We start from the raw sequence: 13436 nt of genomic DNA, 5'->3' as shown, positions 1-13436 counted from the left end.
ATACCCTCTTCGTCTTTCGGCGGGCGCCACGAGATCGCTTACGCATGCTACCGTGACGTCATATCTCACGTTCTGACTTAATGTCGAAATATTAACAGAGCCACTATTTTGATCAGTGTAGCATATAATTTATATCGTGAATCGTACTATTAAAGAAATCCAGAACAACATAGATATTTTTTCGAGTCAGTTCAGTGAACTCGCAAGAATTATTATATTTATATTATGTTATAAGCTCGAATAGGCTAATTACTTTTTTAATGTCTTTTTTATTTTTATCTTGTTTTATTTTTAATTTTAATTTAGTTTAAATATGTATCTCAGGTCTTTTATATTTTTGTAATTATATTCTAATTAGATAAATGCCTCACTAACGCATTAGGTTATAAGTACCTGTAATGTTAGTGATAAGGTTCATCAACCTTACAAATAAATAAATAAATAAATAAATATATCTTTTGACATCTGTTACATGACCAATAACAGTAATGATTTCCAAGTCTTGAAAAATATATCTTGTGATCAAACTCACTCGTCTATTACGTTGAAATAAAGCCATTTCATATAAAATAAGTACGAAATAATAATATCTTTCTTAAATCTGTAAAGTATAAAGTTCCACGACATAACGTTAATCCGCTGCAACAAACAAAACTTACCTCTTTAAGTAAGTATGACTAACGAGTTCTAGTTAAGTCTGAAAGTCGACTCAGTGTCCACGCGTACTTTTACCAGCAGTTCTAAGAATATTTTTCTTTATAAAACAACGTAATCACAACTTAATACATATTCAGACATAATTCTATAATTAAAATTGTAGTATTCTGTATGAATAAGAATATAATTCTCGTTTATATAATACCACGTTTGAATTTTTTATGTTTTTTTTATTATCACAGCCCATGGAACAGTTTTGAAAACTGCAAATTCGTTGTGAGCCTTAGTTATTGAAATAGTTTTTAATTAAATAAAAATAAATATAATAGTAACGAAGTATATAGTTTAAGTGCAATAAACGCTCAAGGAAGTAGGGCTTGACGGTATAAGAGAGTCACGCAGTTTGCTATACGTGTGTGTTTGAAGTCGGTGTAAAGTTGAAAAATAAGTATACAATAGTTATATTTTTGGGTTCCTTCGATTGTATATACTAGGTTTGTAAAGCAAACCTAGTGCAATTGAATGGATGCCATAAAAAATAATAATTATTTATTTACCTTTTTGTGACCATATTAGCACCCTCATATCTCGAACTACTTTGAAGTACAAATGATTCTAAATACGATACAATCAAGTACAAATTTTAAAATTTAATTATAATATCCCTTGTTTTTAACTTCATACAGGTCGAGTAGATTTTACCTTAAAACACATCCAGAACGAAAAGGAGTAGACTTGTTAGGAATAGGTATTTTATTATGAATTTAAACAATCTTATAACTGACGTCATTTGATATGACACCACACTCATACTCGAGAATATTACCAGATTAGCTTGTAAGTGCAACACTTAGGTACCATTCGAAAAGCATTTTGTTAGTCTTGAAATGGTTTAAATTTCCTCGGTTTCTATGCAAATCTAGATTGTAACAAAGTTTGAAGCAGCTGCTAGTTCTCTATCGACTGACAAACTACCAACGAACAGTTTTAACTCTGAGTTTATTATGGTAAGCGTCGTTGAAGAGTTATTTTTCAGCTTAAAGACTAAATTAAAATTTTACGAGTTGTGAATTAGTATAGGATCGTCTTAGATATATTTTACCCGAGCGAGACTTTTATTCATCAATTTTGGAACGAATTTCTTTTACGCGGCTCATGGTAAAGACCCCTTTAAGAAATCTTCTTTCCTTTCTAATATACGGTTTTATGCAAAATCTTCGGAATAATTAAAGAAAAATCATTGTATTCATTTAATTTATTCTATCTGTTATTTAATACTTAATATAAAGCGAAAACAACTTCGCTGCAACCAAGTGGCCAATGACCTCAAAATAATACCATGTTCTAAAATGTAGCTTTTTATAAAATAAGAAAAGAATTAAACCAATAAATTCATATATAGTAGGAAAAATAAATCTTGGTCTTTGGATACAAATTTTACTAAAGAAGGAAATTTAGTGAACTATAATTATCATGTTGACCATGTAATAGTTGTAGAAAATACCTCCACAATAAAGAAAAAATGTTAACGATGACGTCAATAGTTAGGACCGGCCCATCAAAGTTAACAAACTACTTTACAAAGTTTGAGAGCCTTTTAAGAAGATTAATTATTTCACGAGCGCTAGTATCGATTAAAAAAGTTGGCTTAATTACCTAGAAGACTAAGTTTATATCTTATTTCTTTTAAATAAAAAAAAAAGTTGTTTATAAGAAAACTTGATGGTACGGCTTTGAACAAGCTCGCCTGGGTAGATACCACCTACTCTTCTCATCACATATTCTTCCTCCAAACTATACTTATAGCTAAACTTCGTATACTACGCTAAATGTTTTGCGTTTCGACTGGATGTGCAAGTTAGTCAGTGTAACTATAATCACAAGGGGCATAACATCTAAGTTCCCAAGGGTGGTAGTACATTGGTGATATGAGGAATGATTAGTATTTCTTAGAGTACCAATGTGTATGGGCAGTGGTGACCACTTACCATCTTCACGTGGCTTTCGATTTAATTTAGGGAGTAAGATTTATGTACGCATATTACATTTTTTACATTAACAATAAAAAACCTCTAAATTTCCCACTGCTGGGCTAAGGCCTCCTCTCCCATACCCAGGAGAAGGTATGGAGCATATTTCACCACTCTGCTCCAATGCGTGTTAGTGGAATACACATGTGGCAGAATATCGTTGAAATTGGATACATGCAGGTTTCCTCACGATGTTTTCCTTCACCGCCGAGCACGAGATGAATTATAAACACAAATTAAGCACATGAAAATTCAGGGGTGCTTGCTTGGGTTTGAACCCAAAATCATAGGTTAAGATGCACGTGTTCTAACCGCTGGGCCATCTGGGCTCTTTATATACATATGCGTTCTCATAATTTATATAAATAGTATAATAAAAAGGTCATTTATTTTGCTATATGCGATAAACCAAAATAATTGACTGTATAAGAAATTTGAAGAATTGGAAGACAAAGGATAATTGGGGCAGAGAAGGTATCATTATCTATTTTAATAACAATAATAATTGATCGATACTTCCTTGGGGAATTCATGAGTCTGTATGATCCTTAATAACATTGATCTTCCAGGGAGATTTTCGAAGTCCACTTTAGTTTTATCAACGTCTCAAAAATTTCAAGCACTTAGTTCTGTTGAAGATTTTTGGGAATAGACTTTCAGTTTTGGAAAATAATTACATCTTAAACATAAACCTTTGAATACAATAGTTCCAACAGAGCTTGAGTTGTACAAATTTGCGACCCTACATTATGACCATGTGGTAGTTATACATTTGGCTAAAATTATTTTCAAGTGAACAGAGTTCAAGGTTGATCTGAAGTGACAAAATCTAGGTATTACGTAGCAGCTGAGACTGTATCGACATAAAAAAGGCTGCATGTACTCTTTTTTGGAGTTTTAACGATCATTGTAAGAGATTTAAAGTCGTCGAAGAGTGGCACTTTTATCATATCCTTATTTTAATCAGGTGATTATGACGGCGAACTGCTAAAAGTACATTCCGAAATTTGGCATAGTTAATGGACATCACCATTTGATAAAAGACTCTCGTGAAAGCTGATGAATGAAAAATGGTATTAGGTCCATCTGTCAATAAATATTTAATTCATTAGTTTATAAGCAGTTTTGAAGTTAATTATATAATAACTAGACCTTCTAATAGGTTGCAATGTTGCGCTTCTGATTTAACGTTTTGCATTGATACGTTTAACGAATTAATAAAAAAGCGTTTCAATGCGTTTATTTTAATTAATAATAAATTTAATGTTTAATGTCATATTTTTAAAAAACAAAATTTAGATGGAATTAGGTCTTGATATAACCTTGCATCATATCATTTTTGATAGATGTATCAATTTTATCCCACGTAAAATATATGTAAATTTTTGATAAAATCAATTCTTTTATTCAGAGCATGTATTATATGCGCGTATACGCGATAGTTCAACTTAGTTCAGTTTAAATGAATGAGGCCGATGCCTCTAAATCCAAGCATGAAGAAGTTTTCTTGGAAATACTCTTTCACTCTTTATTTGAGAAACCTTACCAAGAAAGGGGTTATAGTATTCGTGAATAGGATAAAGATAATAACATAATACACCACTACAAATAGCGGACAAACTATAGTTCACTACATGGGAAATACTTCATAGATCAAAATTGAGTTAAAAAGTTCCAGAAAAAGTATGTGCGTAAACTTTATATAATTATAGATTTGTATATAATATTATAGATTTGTTAAATTTTATTTTAAACAAATGAAGACAAGGTTGTGCTTAATACGGACTTATAACCTATCGATACTAACAAGTAAATTATACCATTCTGAACACACTCGTGTATGATATGTGAATTACATTAATTTTATTTGCAATGAATAAGTATTAATATTATTTTATTTTAATAATAAATATTAAAATAACAGTTCACGTTTAATAACAAACACAAATGTTATATCTCTTTGACCGCAAACTCAACAATTTCCGAAACAAAACACAGAGCAAATTCAAATATACAACTAAAATACTAGTACGTTAAATTTTGTACGTTATACTCGCGTGGTTTGTAATTGAAAATTGATTCGAACCCCATTGCATTCTGATTCGAAATTTAAATTTTAGTTTTTAATAATGATAAGTTAAATTGTTATATTTGCAAAATAACGAAATGGTATAGTTTTCGTTTCCAATTTCTTATGTAAATTTGTCCTTCGATTCAATCTTCTTTAAGTATTGTCGTACACAATATACAAAAACGAACATCTCTTTTTTATGAAGAGGCTATTGTGGTATGTAAAAGCGAGATGTCTATATTATTCGTCGTTCTGTTGTTACGTACAGCCTTTATCCTGATCAAAGTTTCAAAGGCATCCTCTTTAAACTGGACGTTTCCCACGTCAACTATTTTACGATCCATCCACAACTTAAGAAGCCACCAGATCCTATTTTAGTTTTACTATCTATTAGGTTGGATCTTTTCACTACAATTGTTGGTCCTCTTGTTCCTTTTAAATGGGATTCGGGTGAAATTTTCCTGAATATCTCAAGAATCCATGTTCTTCTACGAAATAATTCTACCATAAGTTTTGTGCAAATTCATATTCAGAAATTACTTTATGCTCTATAGTTGAAATTTGAGAATTAATTTAGCTGCTTTGTACTAGCTAGCTTCATCTTCGCTCGGAGCTTAAAAGACAGGGCGTGACCCCGGGGCTGTGGATGCGTAGGATGGCCCTGAGGAGGATTGCGGCCGGGATGGCTTCGTGCCATCAAGCAGTGCAGGGAGGGCGGCGTCATAGAGAATACTAATAATAAATTGCGTAAATAAAGTCGTCAATTTACATAATCTCATTAGCTTCTATCGAAAAATAATGATGAGTACTTTTGCAGATAGAATTAAATTTAAAATAATTCAGTTCAATCTTATAATTAATTAAAAATTATACATTCGGTTTAATACGGAGCCAATTTATTCTCTAGTATATTTATATTTTAATTGATAAATAAAATTTAAGTGTCAATAGTCCAAAAAGGTTAACTCATCTAGCGATGTGAAATTTGTAATTGATTAGACAGAATTGGACATCAAATTAAAGGTATCAGTTGGAATATTATCAGTACCTTAAATACCAACAGAATAATAAGGCATACAATTCTTTATTCAAAAAATTAAAGTTTCCAGGAATGATCACCAAATTACATAGTTAGGTTCCTCGGAGCAAATCCCTCATTGTTACATGACTCTTTATTTTAAACAGAGTATCATTAATATATTCGATAAGATGTCAAGTAAAATAGCGATTAAATTGACATGTGAGTAGTTACTGAGATTCCGAACGGAGAACAAACTTACCTTCTTAATATCGTTAGGAAACTATTTCGCTATGTATTGCTCAATAGTCGAACATACATACATACCGATATATATAGATATTGCTTAAATATACCAACGTTTTCAAAGTTTTGGAGTATCGTTAAACGTATTATAATATATTGATTCATGCGAATACTGCTTCAAACTACGTATAGTTAGTTCATGTAATTATTTGTACTTTAATATATGCGTAAAACTTGCATATGCGTTAAATGTAGGTAATAGGGTATTGACAGACCTACATGTTATTTTTTAATAAATCAATATTATTAATATTTATTAAACATAACACACATCCATCCTCCTGCCCTTATCCCAATTTTACTAGGGGTTGGCGCAGCATTTCTTATTCTTCCATACTTCTCTGTCGGACGTCATCTCACAAGTAACATTCTTTCTAACGATATCGTCTTTCACACAATCCATCATAACATAACACACATCATAAAAGTAGTAATTATATTAAATGGACATTCACAAGCACGTTGATTGATTTAAATACACTTAAATTACAAATTACACGGTTTAAAATGTAACATAACAGTAAAAAAATATATCAGTGTCTGTGGTCAGTAAAATTATTTGACGGCAACTCCAATGCAGGGCGGATACCCAATTTCAGATTGACAGACTATACTTTACTTCGCTAAACACCAGATGAATAGTAAACACAAACTAAATACATGCAAGTGGTGTATTTAGTGGTGCTTACTTGGGCTCACTCACTGGCCCTCGACTTATGTTGTAGTCAAACTCAAACATTTTTTCTTATTTTATTCTTTATAAACTTTTGCTTTGGGCACTATGTATTGAAGTATTGTAAATATCCCAATCACACATTTTTTTTTTTAAATAATAATAAATAATAAATAAATAATAAATATTGGACAACATCACATACATTACTCTGATCCCAATGTAAGTAGCTAAAGCACTTGTGTTATGGAAATCAGAAGTAACGACGGTACCACAAACACCCAGACCCAAGACAACGTAGAAAACTAATGAACTTTTTCTACATCGACTCGGCCGGGAATCGAACCCAGGACCTCGGAGTTGCGTACCCATGAAAACCGGTGTACACACTACTCGACCATGGAGGTCGTCAAATTATTTCTCACGTTATTTCTTTTGCATATTTTTTTAAATCTATGTTCAAACAAACGAGGTAAGTTCCCAAGCTATAATATATTTTTGAAATTCCATACCGATATTTCAACAGTATGCTCAAAATAGCGAACCTAATTCAAAGCTTGCAAACTAAATAATTTCGTACTAATATTAGTAAATAATAATGAAGCGACCATGCATGACATTCGCTCTTACGTACAAACTTGATTGTATATTAAAATATATGTCAAAGTTTTTAAGCCAGACAGCAATTTAAATAACATTATTTACACGACTCATGACATGACGCGAAGCATCAAAGAGTGCTTTACAGTCATTTTTTTGTCTCTTACGATATTAATCGAATATAACTGTAAAGTATAAAAAAACAATTCATTGTAAAAATCTTTGAGTTCTTTCATTTCCGGGACACTTTATTTTTTTCTAGTTCAATCACTGACTTTTGAGCCTCAGAAAGATTAATTTCCATCTCTCTAATGCGTTTCAAAGCTTTTTCATACTCATTACTACACACATTGAATGAGCCCACAATTTCCTGAAAGTGATCTCGCTGAACTACACTTTGGGCTTGGCACCGACTTCAAACAGTTTTGTAGTACATATGAAACCTTTTAATAAAAAACCCACTTGGGCTATTTTTAGTTTGTTTTTTGGTATTTTTCAAGTATTTTTATTTTTCTCTCTTAATTGTTGCTAATATAAGAGAAAAATATCGCATTTATTCATAATATAAACCCCTGGAACGGCAGGAACGATTTTGGCGGTACTTTCACTGGCAGATAGCTGATGCAGTAAGAGTAACTTAGGCTATAACAATAACTTTTTTGTTTGTCTAACTTTCGCGGGCACGGCTAGTGTTAAACTAAAAATATCAATAACTTATGGTAGCCTGTAAATTTCCCACTGCTGGGCTAAGGCCTCCTCTCCCTTGGAGCATATTCCAAGACATGTTTACCAGAGCCGAGATGCCCCAGTGGTTAGAACGCGTGCACCTTAACCGATGATTTCGAGTTCAAGCCCAGGCAAGCAGCACTGAATTTTCTTGTGCTTAATTTGTGGTTATAATTTATCTCGTGCTCGGTGGTGAAGAAAAACATCGTGAGGAAACCTGCATATGTCTAATTTCAACGAAATTCTGACACATGTGTATTCCACCAACCTGCATTGGAGCAGTGTGGTCGAATATGCTTTAAACCTTCGTCTCAAAGGGAGAGGAGGCCTCAGCCCAACAGTGAGAGATTAGCAGGCTGTAAATGTAATTTAATAAATTCACGAAGCAAAATTTCATGCCTTCACTACCCAGAAAAAAAACCATGCGAAGTTTATTAAATTTTCGTAGGTCTTGTTCAAATATTAAAAATTTTCATCTTCCGTGTAGTATATTATATTTTATTCTTCACCCGAAAATCTCATTTTGTCATATGTTACGGGGAAGGAAAAAACATTTTACTGTATCTATATTTAACATTTCAGTTTTTATTCATTCGTATTAAAATTGTAAAATTATATTTTATTTAAATCTGTCATTAAATTTACGTATTTCAATAAGTAGACGTATAAAGATCTTTTATTTAATTGAATTCGTACTGAAATTTATCACACAATTTATACATGAAATTTGAATTAAAGTTTATACATTTTTTAATTACTATCTTGTAGAACAAATATTAGTGTAGTTGTGGGGCTCGTGGTGTGTTCCCGTTTAAAGGGTGAGTGAGTTAATGTAACTACAGGGTCATAGCATCTGAGTTGCTGAAGTTCGTAGTGTATTGGCGATGTAAGGAATAGATAATATATTTACATCGTCAATGTCTGTAAGTCCTGGTGACCATTCGATATGAGTTAGCCCTTTGTTTGTCCACCTGACTTTGACAATTGAATGACTCATTGCTGTCCAAAGAACCCCACTTATCGTGTACTTCTTCAACCACGCTACACACGTAGCAGAATTTGATACATTGCGGTTTTCTTATATGACTTAGCACGAACCGAAATATGAACATAAATTAAATATCAACTCAGTGGCTACCAGAGCATCTAAAGTTCTCATCACTGGCCCACTTCAGCTCCTTTTGTAAATTACTAAATTTAAATTCATGAGCGTATACCGTCTCTTTATTCAAACTTAATAACACGTGCATATTAAAAACACTTGCTTTAAAACTGTGATACAGTGATAGGGTAACTTACATAACATTCTCGTACGCCAAAGTTTATTGCTAAAGTTTAGGTGCTTGTTTCATATTCAAAGTGAATATCATAGCTCTTCCACTTGAAAGGTTAATCGTGAACGTGTCATGATTTAGTTTGTTGAAAAAGTTTTAGTTGAGGCTTTATTTTATCCATTTTATATATAAATGATATTGAAGGTGTGATAAGTTAATATTTCTTAACAGAAAGAGAAAACGTGATTAACGATTTAAAGTAATAATAATAATAGATATTGGACAACATCACATACATTACTCTGATCCCAATGTAAGTAGCTAAAGCACTTGTGTTATGGAAAATCAGAAGTAGCGACGGTACCACAAACAACCAGACCCAAGACATCATAGAAAATTAATGAGCTTTTTCTACATCGACTCGGCCGGGAATCGAACCCGGGACCTCAGAGTACCCATGAAAACCGGTGTACACACTACTCGACCACGGATTTCGTCATGAATATTAAAGAGAAAATGTTTTTTTTTTATCTTATTTTATATTTTTGTATTAAAATAACGAAAAAATTAATACTTTCCGAAAAAAAGAAAAACCTGTATCGAATTGTAAATTACTATAACGATGTACAACATTATATTTTTATATTATCCGCTCTCCAATTTTTAAGGGTTTTAAAATATTATTAAATATTATGAATAATATTAAAATAATAGGTGATATTCAAATATTAATCGTGTACATATATTTTTAGTACTTTAGTTTGATTAAAAAGGCTTGGTTAAATCTACTAATAAAAATATATTAAAAATAAATCTCATACATATTTACTACAGTATACACGCCCCGGTTTTACATGAGTGCAATTTAAAGACAACGTTGTAGTATCAATGTAATTTATAACTTGTAGCAATAATTACTAATGTTTTTAAAGCTTTCTACCATTAAAAATAATTTCAAACAAATTCATTATGTTTGTGACGGTCACGAATTTCCTTATCGTTTATGGTTAATAGTTTATCAGCATCTTACAAATATTTAAAATGAATATTTTTTTTCACGTGTTATATATATTAACACACACCACGTTCATTAGCAGCCTGTAAATTTCCCACTACTGGGCTAAGGCCTCCTCTCCCTTTGAGGAGAAGGTTTGGAGCATATTCCATCACGCCGCTCCAATGCGGGTTGGTGAAATACACATGTAGCAGAATTTCGTTGAAATTAGACCCATGCAAGTTTCCTCACGATGTTTTCCTTCACCTCCGAGTACGAGATGAATTACACAAATTAAGAACATGAAATTTAGTGGTATTTGCCTGGGTTTGAACCCGAAAACCGGTTAAGATGCACGCGTTCTAACCGCTGGGCCATCTCGGCACCACGTTCGCTGTGTCTGTATCGTATAAGTATTATAATATGATGATTTGGTAAGCACCAAGCATTTATGTACAACTTTGACTTTTTTAGGTTCAAAGTTAAGCAGCTGTGATTATCTTTAATTTATATTCGACATTTCTTTAAATAAATAAATTACAATAATAATAATTATTAGCTGTGTACATATTCGACAACAACCACTCATCGCCTAGCCGTTATTTTTATATCAAATTAATAAAAATCAAAATGACACAGCTATAAATATTTATACTCCTAACCTTCTTTTTTGAAGGCTTAATTATAGAAGACTTTTGTCTAATCAAACAACAGTACTCAGTATTGTTGTATTAAGGTTTGAAGGGCGAGTGAGCCAGTGTAATTACACGCACAAGGGACGTAAAATCTTGGTTCCCAAGGTTGGTGGTGCATTGGTGATATAAGGAATGGTTAATATTTCTTACAACGCCAATGTCTATGGGCAGTGGTGACCACTTACCATCAGGTGACCCATTTGCTCGTCCGTCTACCGTTATCATAAAAAAACTACACTAAATTTTATTCGTTGTTAACATCTCAAACGATTAAACGGATATTTGTGGAAACATTATCAATCATTCCAAGCCCTGGAATGTCACGGGAGCCCACTAAATTTTTCACGGAATGGGTCTCCAAGTTGAATATGCTGAGATTAGAATTGTCAGGGCCTTGTCACACGCAATGTCGTGAATGAAAAGGGCTTATTCTCAACCTACTTCAGAAGATAAGGGATGCAATGTAACACATTAAATTATGCTATATATATATCAGCCTTATTGAAAAACTTTCGCCTCGGTTTGGCAACCATTTGGAGTTTAAATATGTACTATTTAAAAATCGATTTCATGTTTTGGTGGCATAAAAAAGGTCCAAAATAGATTAAACAAATTTCCCGTTTATCTAGTTAGAAACTTGCGTAAAATATCACTACTTGAATTTTTTAAGGAATCCGTAACCCTAAAGGAAAAAGAAACCGCTGTGGGATCACTTCATTGTCCGTCTGCCTATCTGTCTGTTTGTCTTTTACGACCCCTTTTTCTCGAACGAGTGGAGTTGTAAAGTTTAAGCTGAGAAAAAATCAAGCCTCTAAATCAATGCAAATAAAAGCTATGGTCGTTTATGCCACATCTCCTATACATTCGCAAAGGGAATTAAAGCGCATATGGCACTTTCCGTCGACCCAGAATCATGATATTTGGCAGATAGCAAAATATTTAGCACAAGTAGAGTATTAGAGTTTATTCTGAATGAACGAACAAGTTGGTCTAGTTTACTTATCCTCAAAGAATGGATTTGGTGGCCTCAAAACATATCCTCTCCTTCTATAAATCTCCCGTGTCATGGTACGCTCGTAGTAGGTCAGCACCCCAAACAGAGTTTCCGGGTACATTTCGAATATTTAAAAAGTCCTACATAAATAAAAAGAAGAAAATAAGTAAGCTTATAAGGATAATCCTGAGTCCTTTGGAACTCTTTCCGGTCGTATGAGATTGTCTTCGGATCGGATTATAAGATTACAGGAACAGAGAGTGCACTGGAGTCGCTTGTACAATAGTCTGCTTCTTAGGGTTAGTAGCTGAGGACAAAAATCGGTCTCGACTGAATGATTCTAGAATAAAGTAAAACATAGATGCATTACCAATTATCAACAACAATTATATATATTAACAAAAACTTTTTCGACATATATTTATATAGCGATAGCTTAAGGTAGATGCATTGTAATATCTATATATCTACGTATGTTTTATTTTACATACATCACATCGAATTTGATATAGGGATGATTGATCGATGGTCGATTCAAAATGCGACGAGACTATCGATACAAAGGGAAAACTTGATCGTTGTGAATTTTATGGCGAGCGCCGACAAAACTATAATAAACATATAGTATATTTAAAATAGTTTCTAAAACACTAAAATAATACATTTTAATTAACATAAAAAGAAAAATACGTGACCGACATGAAATTATGTATTTACAACATGATATTTTGTATCAAACAGAAAACATATCTAATTTATATATAAGCACTTTTTAATGGCCTGATATGTACCTCAATTTAAATGTACATAATATATAATCTATATTAAAAAAAAATACAAAATACACGGATCTAATTTTGTATCAAAAACTGCATTATAACATAAAGATTTTAGTACCAAGCAAAAATAACTATCGTGAACCAAAATAAATGGACTTGAAGAAGATTTCGTAAATATTATAGAAGATATTTCCTTTACCTTACAACGTCCAACTTACGAACGTAATGTATCGTTATTAATGTAACTGGCTTAGAAGCCGCACGAACCCACTTGACCTGCCTCTAAACCGCTTAGTTTTAAAACGAAAGTGTTATTCCTTTGACTAAAGTGGAAATTCTTAGACGGTTTCAACGCTTATGTGAACGGATTATGTGCCTGATTTTGCGTATAACCCAACCCAGCTTATATTCGGATGAGGGGATTTGTGTTCAAAATACTTTTTCAATATTAATGAAAAATTTCTGCCACTATGTGGATACTGTGATATGTGTATACCCTGTGAAAACCTTCAGAAAGGTATATGTATGTCATACAAGGGAACTGGATTATGTGGCATTATTACCCGTTAAAACCAATGCAATGGACGTTTTGGTATGGATGCTTTGAGATCGTATTAGT

The 13436-nt window shown here is 32.5% G+C and overlaps 1 protein-coding gene across 1 annotated transcript in view; it reads left to right on the top strand.

The window, feature by feature from the left end:
- LOC125072750 (zwei Ig domain protein zig-8-like) overlaps window positions 1-13436 on the top strand; it is a 63872-nt gene that overhangs the window by 15883 nt on the left and 34553 nt on the right. The window lies entirely within an intron of this gene.

This window comes from Vanessa atalanta, chromosome 22 (assembly GCF_905147765.1).
Source record: "Vanessa atalanta chromosome 22, ilVanAtal1.2, whole genome shotgun sequence".
NCBI classification, from domain to species: domain Eukaryota; kingdom Metazoa; phylum Arthropoda; class Insecta; order Lepidoptera; family Nymphalidae; genus Vanessa; species Vanessa atalanta.
The sequence above is the reverse complement of the archived record's forward strand: the minus strand, read 5'-3'. Positions and strand labels throughout refer to the sequence as shown.